This window comes from Pseudorca crassidens, chromosome 1 (genome assembly GCF_039906515.1).
Source record: "Pseudorca crassidens isolate mPseCra1 chromosome 1, mPseCra1.hap1, whole genome shotgun sequence".
NCBI classification, from domain to species: domain Eukaryota; kingdom Metazoa; phylum Chordata; class Mammalia; order Artiodactyla; family Delphinidae; genus Pseudorca; species Pseudorca crassidens.
Genome location: NC_090296.1, coordinates 145,032,874 through 145,048,384, shown reverse-complemented (window position 1 = coordinate 145,048,384; position 15,511 = coordinate 145,032,874). Strand labels below are relative to the sequence as shown.

At 50.4% G+C, this 15,511-nt stretch overlaps 1 pseudogene; it reads right to left on the bottom strand.

Annotated features, from left to right (window-relative positions):
- Positions 1-2,936: 2,936 nt before the first annotated feature.
- On the bottom strand, positions 2,937-3,362 carry LOC137201984 (large ribosomal subunit protein P1 pseudogene; annotated as a pseudogene).
- Between the last annotated feature and the right edge of the window lie 12,149 nt (positions 3,363-15,511).

Below are 15,511 nucleotides of genomic sequence, written 5' to 3'. Positions count from 1 at the left end.
AGCTCTGGGCTCTTCATCCCCTTATAAGGGTGCCAATCCCACCATGGGGTCTCCACCCCTGTGACCTCATCCAAACCTAATTACCTCTCAAAGGCCCCATCTCCAAATACCATCACATTGGGGATTGGATGTCAACTAATGAATTTGGGAGAGGACACAAACATTCAGTCCATGTGTACCCACCTTTCTGCACAGATCATGGCCCTGTGCTTGTCACATTAAGGATTAAGTCAGCTATCTTGAGTGTTCTCAAGTCCCTGTTATTCAGGCCTCTGCCACTTACAGAGCCAGCCTTTCCTCCCCACCACCTCCACCTCCATGGAGCCAACCTAGGGAAGACCTCTCGGGCCCCAGCTTCACCAGGAAAGAAACCAGGGAAGTATGGCTGAAACCAGGCTGCTGGCCAAGTCCTGTCTGGTGGACCAGTCTTTAGTAGGGGATTAAATCCTTAGTGTGGGCCATGGGTTTCCAAATGGGATACAGCTGTGATCAGTGCCAGACGATAAAGGTCAAGAGAGAGTGTGATGGCCATGACAAGAGCCAGTGAGGTAGGGGAGTCACCTGGGGTGGGGTGGGGGTGTCGGCTCCTAGCAAATATCCTGGTCTTCAGCTTCCCGAGTCTCCTGCCCTACCCATCTCCTTGTGGTCATCGTGAGCCTGGTGTCCACATACCTGTGTGTACACGTGGCCAGTGCCTGCAGGTGGACAAATGGCTGATCTCATGGTTAAGATGTTGCCCACTAGGGAGCACTGGAGGATGCTACATCTGCGATGTCTGGCAGCAGTTGGCAGATAGACAAACAGGCCTCCTATAAGGCAGTAGCTCCATGGAAATGATTAATCTTTTCCAGAAGACTGTCCAAGTTCTTTCCTATTTCAATGAATTAATGTTTTGAAAAGGAAATTCACGTGGTTCAAAATTTAAGGTGACAAAAGGCTGTTCAGCCAGACTCTCACCCTGTTCCCCCAAACCACGGAGCACCCACCCCCATCCCTGGAAGCAACAAGTGTTTCCAATTTAAAAGATTAAGAAACAAAGCCCCTGGATTTTTATTACTGAAACTGAGTGTACTTTCCTCAAAGAGTTCTGTTCCATTTGACCTTGGTTGACAGCCCACTACAATCCTGCCATCCTCTGTAGAGGGAGAGGCCTCCCAGACCACCCCATCCTTGCTCTGCCTCTGCATTTTCCATGGCACTCTGATGTCCTGTGTGTTTGAGTTGTAGTTTTTATCTCCCCCACTAGGACGTACGCCCCTCAAAGGCAGGGATTTGTCTCTCCTGTTCAGTGCTGTGTCCCAGCTGCTATGACCAGTGCCTGGTATGTACTTCTCAATAAATAACTATTGAATGAGTGAATACTTGAGACAAATGGTAACTCATTCTAACAGCAACTTGTAGCTTATGCTCTCCAGGGCCCCGTGCTCAGTCAGCATTTGGGGAAAGAACCTGGATAATGGCATTGGGAACAGCCTATAGAGAGGGACCAGGTGATGGCCTGTGGAGGATGAGGGAGAGGAGAAAGGCAAAGTTGATGACAGTGGAGCCCACATGACCAGAGGACCAGCGAGGGAGAAAGACCAGAGTTTGGATGTGGACATGTGACACTGGCGTTGCCTGAGAGTATCTGGGGCAGCTGTCCACCAGCCAGCTGGGAACCTGGGAGTGGGCAGAGAGGAAATGAACGTCCAGCCCAGAGAGATGGTGGTTGAAGCCATGTGGGCGAGCGATGTGGCCAAGAGGACTCGGCCTGTGGGCAGAGAAAGGGAGATGAGAGTCTAGACAGAGGAGCAACTTTAAGTCGATGGAGGACTTTCAGTGGGAAGGGCCCCTGCTGAGAGTCCCACCCCCAAGGGGTGGGACTTAGAAGAGATGACCTTTCTTGGTCTTGCCACTGCCCCTCCACCCCAAGCCCTCTAAGTGAGGCAGCGAAATGAGGGAACTTGGAAGGGGTGGCTCTAGCCTAGTGGTGGGGTGGGTCTCACCCACAAGGTGGTTGTATAAGAGTGTGCGTCACAAGCTAGCTCTGTGACGTACAGAGCCTTCGGAAGGTCAGTGACCACATCCATAAAAGGGTACCAATAACTCCTGCCTTAGGGGGCTGTTTGAGGGTTAACTGAGAATTGATGAAGACCACAAAGGACTCCATAAACACTGGCTGCTGTCATCATTGGGATTTTTGCAGAGGAAATGGGAGCTGAAGTAGATGCAATTAGCTGGGAGAGGTTTGGTGGTGCTGGGAAGGAGAGATGGACGTCTGCGGTGCTCAAGTCCTGGCAGAAGACCTCAAAGGTGGGGCTGCAGAGGGATGATGGGGACAGTGGATACTGGCCTGGCCCCACCAGTGGCCCATATCTATAGGCCGCCGGTGGATAAAGCTGTAGGGGAAGTGGTGGAATCTCTGGACAGTGAAGCTTCCCTTACAGTGAGGAGGTTGAAGACATAGAAGAGCGAGCTTGGGATTGGTAGGACCGGAAGGGTGGGGGACAGAGCCTGGAATTCCCTTCCCCCAGAGTCAGGGGGAAACGGAGAGGTCCCAAAGACATAGTGGGAGGAGTCAGCATTTGGCCAGGACGGGGGTGAGGGCCTCTGGCCAAGCAGGCCTGGCCGAGGGTTGGGTTCCTATAGGGACTCCACGCTTCCTGTGAGAAATGGGATCTTTAGGCTTTCTCAAGAGCAAACCTTACATTTTTTTCCAGCTCTGATATCAGCCTGGCCTGAGAGTGCTTGGGTATAGGGGTGCCCTCCCCTCCCACCTAGGATTGGACCACACTTTCAAGAGGGCAGGTTGGGGGTTATTTTCTGTATTGGTGATGATGAATGCCCTTTACAAACCCATGGGATAAAGGCACAGCTGAAATGACAGAAAGGAGGTACAGGTAAATATTCATTTATTATTTTAAGAGTTCAGCTATTGAACATGTTACAAAAGAGGTTCAGTCAAAAAGCCCAAAGCCCATGTCATCATCAGACTCCTCAGACTCTTCTTTCTTCGCTGCCACTGTCTTCTCAGCTGGGGCAGCAGTGGTGGAGGTGGCAGGACCTCCTGCTGGTGCCACCCCAGCTGACAGGCAGGCCCACCAGCCCCTTCCTTGCAGATGAGGCACCCGATGTCGACATTGGCCAGAGCCTTTGCAAACAATCCTGGCCAGAAAAGGTCAGCATTTACAGCAGCTGTTTAATGAGGGCATTGATCCTCCGTGACCATCACCTCATAGTTGTGCAGGATGAGGGCCGAGTAGATGCAGGTGAGCTCCGAGATGGAGGCCATGGTACAAGCGAATGCGAGGCGGGCGTGGTGCTAGTCGCCGGATGAAGTGAGGGCCTCACCCCAGTGCGACCCAAGCTTCCACAGAGGGACTGAGCACCTTAGCGGCAGCTGAGGAGAGGGAGCCAGGTGAATTTTTCAAAGACTGGGATCCACTGACTCCCCAGGCTCAGGTGATATTCAAAATACTTACCAACAGGCCTGTCTCAGGCACCGACAAGTGGAGGTACCAGATGGGCGCTTGGGGGTGTTACTGGTGGTCCATGATGCTTCTGCCACTAGGCCCTACCTCTCCTGTGGTAACAGAGAGGAGAACCCAGGAGGTTGTCACACCTGCAGCTGCTGCAGTTAGCTCCTCTGCTGGCCTGCGTGGGGCCCTGTTGATGGCAACTGTGGCTTGGTGAGTCAGTGTGCCCCTTCCTGCTGGGGCCCTGAGGTGGGAGGGGCAAGGAGCCTCCTCGTACCCCACCCCTAGACCCTTCCAAGCTGCAAGTGAAACTGGAGGCCAAGAGACACAAGCCCAGGGCACGCCCACCGCAGAAGATCACCGTCTTTGCCCTGGGCAGCCTGGCACTGAAGCTTTCCTCCAGCTTCCCAGTTCTGAGTCCTTGGCACTGGGCACCGTTCCCTTGACCCCTCTCCAAGCCTCCCAGTGGCTCCCCAGCTGCCCGCAGGCTACACGAATCTTACTCTGGCTGGCAGGCCTGAGGTCGCTGCATGCCAAAGATGGCAATATGCACAGCCTGGAAGGTAATCCTTTCTTGCTAGGAAAGTGCTTATCTAACTGAGGCAAGCTAGGATTTGAACTGCTAATTGCTAAGCCAGCTTTTCTGGAACTTCTTTTGTGTGTCTGGGAGGTACAGCTGGTCCATGAGGAGGTGGCTCCCATTCAGATGCTGGACTGTGCACTCTGGGGTGTTTTCTGCTGATATTCCTTCTCGTTTTTTGCTGAGTTTCCCAGCCTCTACCTGCCTCTTCTCCACCAACTGGGGCCTACCTGGGCCCTATGAAGTGCCAACCAACCCACCAGCTGTTTATTGTGCACGATGATGTTACAAGATTGGAAGGAAATCCCTGGATCCAAGGTCTGTGCCAAACAGGCAAGTGATACAGTGATGCTACCTGGCATCGTGCTGTGCCTGGCACAGGTTGGTGGCCCGCAGTGGGCCATCCTTTCAGGCCTCTCCCTGAGCCGCAGTGCTCAGGGTTACAACCCTTTCCTATCAGGTCACCCACTCCCAGCTCCAGCCCAGACCTGATGAGCTGCTCTTGGCTCCTGTGGCCCCAGAAAGGCCTCAGACTCCAGGCTGTGCCAGGCCCTGGCCCTGGCCAACCCCTCTGCCTGTCTTCAGGTCTTTCTCACTCGCTCACTTCAGGAGAGTCTCTGCACAAATGTTGCTGTCAGAGGACTTCCCTGCCCTTTCCTGTTTCTCATGGCACTTATCACCTGACGTCATAGTGTTTGTGATGTCAAATTCTATTCTTTTCACTATTTTTTGCTGCTATTTTGCTGTGCCTAGCACGGTGCCTGACCCACTTTAGCTGTCAGTTAAATAAGTGACTGTTCATGAATGAATGAATGAACACTTCTGCTGTTCCCCTGTCAACATGCATGGAGCTCCACACCTACTCCAGGCTTGAGGGCAGGAAGCTCTGTGGGGTGGGAGTCATGGGGCCTGGCTTCTCAATTCACTGCGTGAGCTTGAGTGAGTCGTTTAGCTGCCTACTTCCAGTTGTAGGAATAGTGTATGAGAACGCACTTATCATAGAGACATAAAGCCCTGAATGGGATATAAACTTGGTTTGAATCCCGGCTCCACCACCTGCTAGCTGTGTGGCCTTGGGCAACATACCTAACCTCTCTGTGCTTCTGTTTCCTCATCTGTGAAATGGGAGTAAAACAGCTTCCTTGAATCAGTCAAGGTTCTTGGTTGCAAACAATAGCACCAACCCAGAAGCTTACTAAAGGGCTATAGGGAAGCTCTCACAGGCTCAACGGAAAGGTGGAAAGCCCAAAACAAAGCTGTCCAGGACACAAGGAAAAATATTCTCTGAAGCATGCCACCAGCACTGCCAACACTGGACCCCAGGGCCACAGACCCTGCTGGCCTTCCCTGAATAGACCGACTCCTAGGCAGTGCCTCTGATTTGTGAAACTCAGATCCAGGGGTCAGGGCAGCAAGTAGAGGAGGCTGGCCCCAGCATCACACAGTGAGGAGCTTGCCAAGCAGGGAAGAGACGCCTGTCCACCACATCACATGCAGAGGGTTGTCCTGAGGATTAGAGTTAATCCAGAACCTCGAACACAGCTAGTGGGAAACCTGGTGGAATCTGCTGGATTTAGAACACGCTTATCCTATGACTCAGTGATGTCAAACTAGTGTGCGTGTCTGGAAGACGGGGACAAAAATGTTAACAGCACTCTGTGTAATCACCAAAAACTGGGAACAGCCAGATGCCCATCGAGAATGGAACACATGAATAAATAAGTACCCTGGACTACTACACAGCCACAAGAAAGAGCAAACTACAACTATATGTAACAATGTGGATAAATCTAAAACACAACACCAGGCATAAGAAGCCAGGCAGAAAACCATGTAGGTTGTATGGTTTCATTTATTTGCACTTCAAACACAGGCAAAGTGAATGCATGATTTTAGAAGCTGGGATAGTGGGTGTCCTAGAACGACAAGAGAAGAAGGGGCAGGAGTGGGGCTCCTTGTGCTGAGAAAGCTCACTTTCTTGATCTGGGTGCTGGTTTCACAGTGTGTTCACTTTGTGAACCTTCATTGAGTTCTTCATTTATGATTTTGTATTTTTCTCTAGGCTTGTTATACTTCAATTAAAAAATCACATACGGGGTTTCCCTGGTGGCGCAGTGGTTGAGAGTCCGCCTGCCGATGCAGGGGACACGGGTTCGTGCTCCGGTCCGGGAAGATCCCACATGCCACGGAGCGGCTGGGCCCGTGAGCCATGGCCGCTGAGCCTGCGCGTCCGGAGCCTGTGCTCCGCAACGGGAGAGGCCACAACAGTGAGAGGCCCGCATACCGCAAAAATAATAATAATAATAATATGGGTTTAAGAAAAAAAGAAAGAAAGAAAGAATTTGTCTCTGGGAAGCACTGGGGATAGTGCCTATGGTATGAGATGAATAAATGTTAGGTCATTGTTGTTACCATCGTCCTTGTCACTGGTTGGTCTCTCTCCCACCCCACACACCCCATCCTCACACACACTGTCCTCCCAGGCTGGAAGAGACCCCTGTGTTCTCAACCCTCAAATGCATTCAGTAGGCAGAGCTGGTGCTGCAAGCACAGGGGTTCTGAGCTCATTTGTGAGTGGTGGGGAAAACCTCCTGGCTCAGCACAACCCATTCACTCCTCAAGGAATTAGCCACTTCCTGCAGAGGCTGGGAGGCCAGAGGGAGTGAGAACTGGGCAAACAAAGGGCCTGCAAGTAGCTGAGGACAGGAGTGGAGACAGATCAGGGAGGTGATGGGGAGCTGGGGCCTCGGAGGCAGGGAATGTGTTGGAGCCCATCCTGAGGACAGTAGGAAGCCAGGGTAGGAGTAGTCTGTGTGTGCCTGTGTTGGGCATAGGAGAGGTGTATGTGTCCAGTTTGGCGGTGGCTTTAGTGAGGAGAATGGATGAAAAGGGAGCAAAAAACATTCCAGGAGTCCAGTTAGGAAGCCTTTGGTGGTGACCAGGTCAGGGTGAGACCATGGAGGTGGAGAGAATTGGAGGATTCATGGGGCATTCTAGGATTAGAACTGATAGGACTTGGGGATCGTCATCCAGCGTAGAGGGAAGCATGGGGATGGGCGAGGCAGGCGATGACCAGGGGCTTGAGTAGCCCCACAGATGATAGGTCTTGCTCTATCTGGCACCATGGAGGAGCTGGATTTGGGGTGAGTGTAAGTTAGATTTGGGGAGCAGAGTCAGAAGAGACTGAGACGCAGTGGGCAATGCCTGTGGAGGGTGGGCTTGTGGGAGGGAAGGGAAGCTGTGTGCATAGAGAACCCCTGGCTTACAGGGACACTGCCCAGTTTAGGCAGCCAGCTCAGAGGAGAGGCCCAGATTAGGAGAGTGTGGGCCATGGAATCAGGGTTTCTGGGGCTCAGTGAGAAGGGGGGGAAGGGCTGACAGGGGGATGGGATGGGTGCACAGAGTGAGCCGGGGCCAAGGATGACAGAGATGTGGGGCCTGGTGGGCTTAGCTAGTCTCTAAATTTCCAAATTAATGAGGTGGGCACTGGTGAATGGGAGGACCCTGACCCTTGAGGAGAGCACCCAGCCCAGGGTGGTGGTGCATCAGGGGACATCAGGCTAGATCGCGTGTGTGGAGCCTCTGCATGGTCTCCAGCTAGAACAATATCAATGATAATAGTGAAAGTGGCTCTGGTAGACATTATTACTGTTCAAAGTATCTATTGCCTCTCCCTGGGGGAGCATGACACTTCCCATAATTTGACATCAGGCTTGGCTACCTGACTTGCTTTGGTCAATAACCTGAGCATAAGTGAGGTGTGCCACTTCTAAAAAGAAACTTCAGGAGTCATGATGCTGCCACGTTCATTCTTATCTCTGCCAGGAGACCTGCAGTGTCCCAGATAAGGACTGCTCCTTCAACCTGGGTCTTGGAGTGGAGCTGGCTTAGTGCAGAGCGGCAACCAACCCATGACGGACATGTAATGTGAGTCAGAAATAAACCTTGTTGTAAGATGCTAAAATCTGGGGGCTGTTTGTTGCTGCAGTATAACATAGCCTCAGCTGACTGCTACAGCAGCTCGTGGATTTGGAGTGTATACTCTGCACCAGGCACAAATGATTCCATTTTTATAAAATTCTAGAAAACATAAACTTATCTATAGTGACAAAAAGCAGATCAGTGGCTGCCTGGGAACCGGCTGGGAAAGAGGGGGGCAAGAGGGAGGGATTACAAAGGGCATGAGAAAAGTTTTGAGGTGACAGATATGTTCATTATCTTAAGTGTGGAGATGGTTACGTGACTGTATATACATGTCAGATCTTACAGACTTTAAATATGTACAGTTTATTGTATGTCAAGTATACCTCACTAAACTGTTTTTATAGAAAACTCAACTCTGTTGGACTAGAATTCTAATAAAATTCTTATCCTTATTTTACAGGTGAGGAAAATGAACCTCTTTGGGATTAAATTACTTGCTGAGGGTCACTCAGCTCTTAAAGGCTGGATCCAGAATCTGAACCAGGTGTGCCTGAATTCAAAACCTGTACCTTTTAACCCTACAGGAGTTTGAGTGGCAGGCCAAGGGTCCAGGGGTGAGAGCCCCCAGGCATGAATATGGGCTACATATGGAACCCCAGAGACAGCCCCAGCTTAAATACAGTGTTCCCCAAGAGTCACCTTGTGGGGGGAGAGGAGGTGGGCAGATGCCAGGCCCCACGGTTTTCAGAGCAGCCCCATGTCTCCTGGAAGAGTAGGCACAGCATGGCAGCAGTGGGGTTCTGGAGCCAGCTGGTACCCACATGGGAGAGCCGGCTGTTAAAATTTCAGGAATTTCACGAATCAGTTGTTAAACATAGCCGTTATTAAAAATTAAATCATATATGCTTACAATTAAACAAAATATGTGAAAAACAAAGATTATAATACTCAAAACTCATGGCCTCCTAATTATGTTCCCACTCTGGCTGGTGTTTATGCTCTTATGGTTCTGCACACCATTGTGTCTATTAGGGGGAGATGGTCTCTTCCCAGCTCTGCCTCCTGTGGTAGCTTGAATTTGGACTGGTGGGATTATTTACCCCATGGACATGGGAAAAATGCTAAATCAGTGCTAACCCCTCAAGCCCACCCCCTGCGGATTGTTAAACATTTAATCATCACATCACTGAGCCCTAGGGTCTTGGACAGGAGGCTCAGGTCTGGGGCTGAAGGGAGAGGCAAGTACAGACAGAGGCTGGAGGCCCCGGGGCCGCCTATAATGGCGGTGATGAAATGGCTAGCCTGATTCGACCCTAGCTGCCTGACAAGTTTTTTGTGAATTCCCTCCCTTAATCCTCACCACAACCCTGAGAGGTAAAATGCTATTACTACCTGCAGATGAGGAAGCCGAGAAGATATAATACTTGCCCAGAGTTGCTCAGCTAGTAAGTGTCACAGGCAGGATTACAAAGCCTGACCCTTAACTGCTACTGTCCACACACCCTCTGCCCCCTGAAAGTAGCAGTGTTGGACTCAGGGTCTGGTCCCACCTTTTCCTGAAACCTCCAGCCAGGCACAGGCTCCAGGTCCCTAGGAGCCTGGAGTAGGCTTCAGTGGCCACTGGGCCCATGGCCCCAGTTCTCCTGTGGGCAGCCTGTCTTGGGGGCCACGTTTTGTGCAGAACTGAGTACCAGAGAGAGGACTGACCCGTTTCCCACGACCGAGGCCAAGGGCAGGCTGACCCCTTTCCAGAACAGTTTGCGCCTCTCAGGGGCCCTGGAGCACTAGGGGACAAGCTGGGCTGGTAGAAGCCCTGAAGCCTCCTGAGGGCTCTGAAGAGGAGAAATTCCAGAATGCTGCAGCCTGAGGGGCCTCTCAGATCCTCCTCTCAGATCTTCCTCTTCATATGTGAGGAAAGTGAAGGCTTGGGAGTGCAAATGTCCCTGAGACTGAGACGGGGCTGACTGTCCAGAGTCGAGTTTCAGAGAAGAGAGTCTTGGAAAAGGTCTCAGGCTGCCAGAGCAAGAGGAGGAAGCCCTGGGAGGCCAGAAGGTTGGAGCAGGTCTCCCAGGTGCCATGAAGGCAGTGCCCCGAGGGCTGGTGGGAAGGATGCCTGTGATTTTCTTTCCGATGCTGGAGGTGAGGGAGGCTGCAGTGCAGGGTTGGGGGTGACAGGTGGGTGTGCTTCAGGTGAGCCACATGGGGAGTGGACCAAGGCTGGCCTGGAAGAGACTGGGGGAGCTGAGGAGGGCCCCAGGGCCCTGCTGAGTGTAGTGGGTTGAATGGTGTCCCCTAAAAAGACATGTCCAAGTTCTAATCTCTGGAACCTGTGAATGTGACCTTATTTGGAAAAATGGTGTTTGATGTGATTAAGTTAGGGATCTGGAGATGAGAACATCTTGGATTATTCAGGTGAGCCCTAAATCCAATGACAAGTGTCCTTATAGGAGATACACAGAGATGAAGGCCACGTGACTCCAGGCAGAGACTGGAGTGATGCAGCCACAAGCCAAGGACCACCTGGAGCCACCAGAGGCTGGAAAAGCCACTGAACCATCCTCCCCAGCACCTTTGGAGGGAGTATGGCCCTACTGACACTGTGATTTCAGACTGGTGACTCTCCATACCAGTGTGAGAATACGTTTCTGTTGTTTTTGACCACCCAGTTTGTGGAAGCCCTAGGAAACCCATCGGTGGGGGTGAAACCGGGCATGTTACAGAGATTCCTCCACTGCATGGGGCAGTGCCAGGCGGGAAAGGAGGCTCACAGACTGGCAGGTGGAGTGCGGTGGGCTCAGGCTGGGTGGGCAGAAGGAAGGCCTGCAGAGGGGGACGGATGGGTGGGAGGTGGGGAGAAGCTTGGAGCTCTCAGGGGGATGGGAGAGCCAGGGTCCAGGAGGGGGGTCAGGAAAAGGGCACTTTCAGGAGATGGCAGGTCCTGGGAAGAGACGCGGGAGGGGTGGCCGAGAAGGCAGATGGGGAAACCCCCAGAGCTGAGACTTTCTAGACAAAGAGGCTGACATGCCCAGGAGAGGCATGCCCAGAGGAGGCATGGGCTATGCCAAGTGGGTCAAAGACGAGCACTGCACCGATATCATCCACGAAGGAATCATTACTGAGGGCTCCTGTGGGCCGTCCGTTGGGAAACGCCGTGCACAGCTTTTCTCGTGTAACTCTCACAACAGTTCGAGGAGGGCTTGTTCCCATTTTACAGGCGAGGAAGGCGAAGGCGAGGGGTAAGGTAGTTGCCCAGCTTGTAAGTGTCAGACCCTGACTGGAAGCCACGTGTCTGCCTGCAAAGCTGGCCTCCTGAGCATCCTGCTCTGCCCTCGGGAGGCTCCGGGGGCAGCCTGTGGCCAGTGCGTGGTTGACTGGGGTGTGGAGCCAGCACTAGGATGGGAGCCAGCCCAGGGGAGCGGCGCTCACCCTGCCTTCTTGCCCCGCCTGGCCTGTCCCTCCCTCTCACCCTGCCTCAGGGACCGCTGTCCCTCCCGCTAGGCTCCCAGTCCATTCTGTCCCTTCCATGCCTGGGACCCCGCTGGGCTCAACTTCGCATCAACAACAGGCTCTTTCCCACTTCCGGCCTTGCCAAGAGAGTCAGCTCTAAAACTGCTCTTTGTCCTTTTTCTTTTTTTTTCAAAAAATGTGTTTTTGATCAATTTTATAATAAAACCCAAACTGAATTCTTGAAAACAACAGCAATGAGAAATAAAAAAAGAAAAAACTCTCAGCTCCAGGAAGTGCTGACTCCAGCACCATCCTCTCTAGCCCAAGCTGCAGCACTGGTTCCCTTCCCTCTCTCCCCCAAAACCCTACCTCCACCCACCCATGCACAATTCCTGGTACCAAGCCTCCTAAATATCCCTTAGCCCCTTTGTCTCTGCCTGCTGCTGAGATCCTTCACCTCTGGAGAGGCTCTACGCCTCCCATCTGCTCTTCCAGCCTCCAGTCTGATTCCCCTCCATGCTGGTCCCCTCTGTGCATGCTCTCCCCAGAGGCTCACTCTGAAAGACAAATCTGACCCCATCAGTGTCCTTTACTCAGAGTTCATAGAGTCTTAACTCCTTACCACGGCATTCAAGGCTTCAATGTCCAGTCCCTGCTTGCCCCAGCTTCATACCCCACCAGGCACCTGACCCCCTGCCTTTGCATATGCTGGTCCCTCTCTCTGCTTGGGACACCCTTCTTCCACCTGTCCGTCAGGATAATTCAACTCAATCCTCAAGACTCAACCCAATTAGTTCCCTCTTTTGATAGCCCTCTCCTGCCCTCCCCAGGCAACAGAGTGGCCTTCTTCCCCACTGTCATGACAACTGGGTGGAACCTGGTTCATTCATTCATCTGATATGTATCCATTCCCATGCTAGGCACTGGGACACAGCAGAAAACAGTACCGGCCCAGCCTCTGCCCCGGTGGACATTACTATCCCTGCTGCTGTTGCCCAGGTAGACCGTGAGTCCCCCAGGACAGGTGCCACCTGCCTGCACAGAGATGAGCTTGGTGCCCACAGGCAGTGTGTGCTCCTTAAATGTTTGTTGACTGAATGACCAACCGGATGAGTGAGTGAATAACCTTAACCCCTTCCAGCTCCCCCTTCCCCAAAGCTTTTCTATCTCCTTTTCTTTTTAAAGTAGTATTTTAATGGTTTTGGTGGTGGTTGCTCCAAAAATAGTACAGATGTATGTTTGTTCTAACAATTCAAAGAATGCACAGGTGTACAAGGAAAAACTGGTAGTCTCTCCCGGCCCTGCTCCCCCCAGCCCCCTGCATCAAGTTGACCTCACTGAAGCCAATGAGGTTAATCATTTGGCAGGTGCATTTCCACCACCCCAACACTCATGACTCTATATAAGTCTACATGCACCAAGAAAGTTCTTATGAAGATGAATAATAGTAAATATATTACTTCGGCTCTTGCTTTTTTAACTTAAAAATATGCTAGGGACATCATTCCAAGGTCATATAAATAGAATTAACTTGATCTCTCCAACTGCTGTGTAATGTTCCCTGTGGATGTTTAATACTTTGTTTAAATGGTACTCTATGGACACTTTGGCCTTTTTTTTTTTTTTTCTGTAACAAGGAATGCTGCAATAAGCCTCCTTCTACACATCTTTGAGTTCTGGTTGGGTTTCTCCAGGGTTTAGGATAAAGCCCCCAAAGCAGTCACTGGGTCAAAGGGGATATGCATGTGAATTTTTAATAGGTCTTGCCATTTTACTTTCTCAAACAGTCGGAGCAATTCACAAGACTCCAGGAGTGTATGAAAACGTGAGTTCCCCATACCCTGGCCAATTCTAGATGTTATCAATAGTCTAAACCTTTGCCTGTATCATGGGCAAAAAATGACATCTCATTGTTTTGAAATTGCATTTCCTGAATACAGCTAAGGTGGAACATCTCTTCATGCAATGGTTGGCCTTTTTTTTTTTTTTTCCGGTACACGGGCCTCTCACTGCCGCGGCCTCTCTCGTTGCGGAGCACAGGCTCCGGACGCGCAGGCTCAGCGGCCATGGCTCACGGGCCCAGCTGCTCCGCAGCATATGGGATCTTCCCAGACCGGGGCACGAACCCATGTCCCCTGTCGGCAGGCGGACTCTCAACCACTGCGCCACCAGGGAAGCCCTGACTGGCCTTTTCTATTTCCTCTTCTGTGAGTTTTTGCCAGTTTTCAATTAAAAAATCACCTTGTAGGAACTTTTTAAACATTATCGATATTAATTCTTTGTTGTATGTGTTGCAAATATTATAATCCCATGTAATAATCGTCTTTTGCCATACAGCAGTTTATATATGCTTAAATGATTTTTAACTCCTTATTACAGGAATTTGAAAACATACTCAAAATTAATGAGAACGATATAAGGAACTCCCAGTGTACCTACCTCTGAGCTCCAACAGTGATCAAGATAAGGCTAATTTTCCCCCCAGTATGAAGTTTTCCTATGGACGTTGCTTGTGGTGGTTTGTCTGCAGAAAAAAAAAATTTTTTTGTAGTCAAATTTATCAGTCTTTTCTTTTGAGGCTTCAGGTTTTGCATAATATTTATAAAGGACTTCCCCACTCTGGGATTTAAAAAAAAATTCTCCCATGGTTTCATTCAGTAGTTATAAAACATGATTTGTTTTTCATGGTGGGATAGTATTTCATTATATGGGAAGACCATAATTTACTCAACCAATCACCTATAGCTGCATATTTGGGCTATTTCTGATTTTTCCTGAATTATAAATAATACAAGGCAGTAAAAGCCTTGTCCATGAATATTCTAGTTCATCAGGCTAAATTCCTGAAAGTGAACTTCATTTCCATCCCCAAACTGCTTTCCAGAAAGTCGGGCTGCATTTCTCCCACAGTGGCTTGTGTATTACTATCAAAATGCCCTCAGAGCCTAAAGCAGAAAGGCAGGGACCCAGAATGGAAGATTCTCTCCTGGCCTGATTGAGCCTTTCTTTGACTTGTCAGCCATAGAGAGGATTATGTCAAATATGCTAGAGGAGGGGACCAGGCAGCATGAGACTGGAGGCCCAGAGTAGCTGCTAGGGTATCACTCAGAGCCAACTTTTACTTTACATACAATTCTATACTCCAGTAAACTTGTGACCTGTCTTTTCAGAGCACAGGAACAAATGAGAAAGGGGAAGCAAGGCTGCTACTAAGAGCACCCTAGCCCACTTGTGCTGTTTCTAAAGGAAGAGAAAGTGCATGTCAGTCAAAAAGCAACCACTTTGGACCATGGTGATGCAGTGCTAAACTGTTCCACAGATCCCAGTAATGGATGCGGGAGAGTCAATTAGACTGGGTGATCTCGAAATTTGCTTCTAAACCTGAGATTCTGGAAGGTATCTTGAACTTTATGGTAGGCAGACTAACGCCCCCTCCCTGAAGATGCCCTTGTCCTAATCCCTGGATTCTGTGAAGATGCTTTGCTATGTGGCAAAGAGTAATTAAAATTGCTATCAGCTAACCTTAAAATAGGGAGATTATCTTGGATTATCAGGGTGGACACAATGTAATCACAAGGATCCTTAAAAGCAGATGCAGCAGGCCAAAGAAGAGTTAATGTCAGAGTGATACAATGTCAGAAAGACTGGATAGGCCACTGCTGGCTTTGAAAATGGTAGGGGACCACAAGCCAAGGAATGTGGGCAGCCAGAAAAGGCAAAGAAATGGATGTTCTGTAGAGCCTCTAGAAGGAAGCCCTGTGGACACCCTTGAATATAGCCTAGTGAGATCCATCTTGGACCTGACTTACAACACTGTAAGATAATAAGCGCGTTGTTTTAAGTTTGTGTTAATTTGTTACAGCAGCCATAGGAAGGGAATACAAATATCATCTGGTACTGCCCAGTAAAAAAGATACCCAGAGAAGAGGAGTGCCCTGCCCCTGGCTGCACAGCCTCTGGAAGCAACATACTCCTGGCTCTGGTCTTTTTTTTTTTTGCTAGGTCCTGCTGCTTCTCTGCCTTCTTAATGATGAGCCCCAGGTATCACAAAAGTTAAATTCTGTGCTGCCGACATTCAATTATCGGGAACAGCCATCTCCGGGGG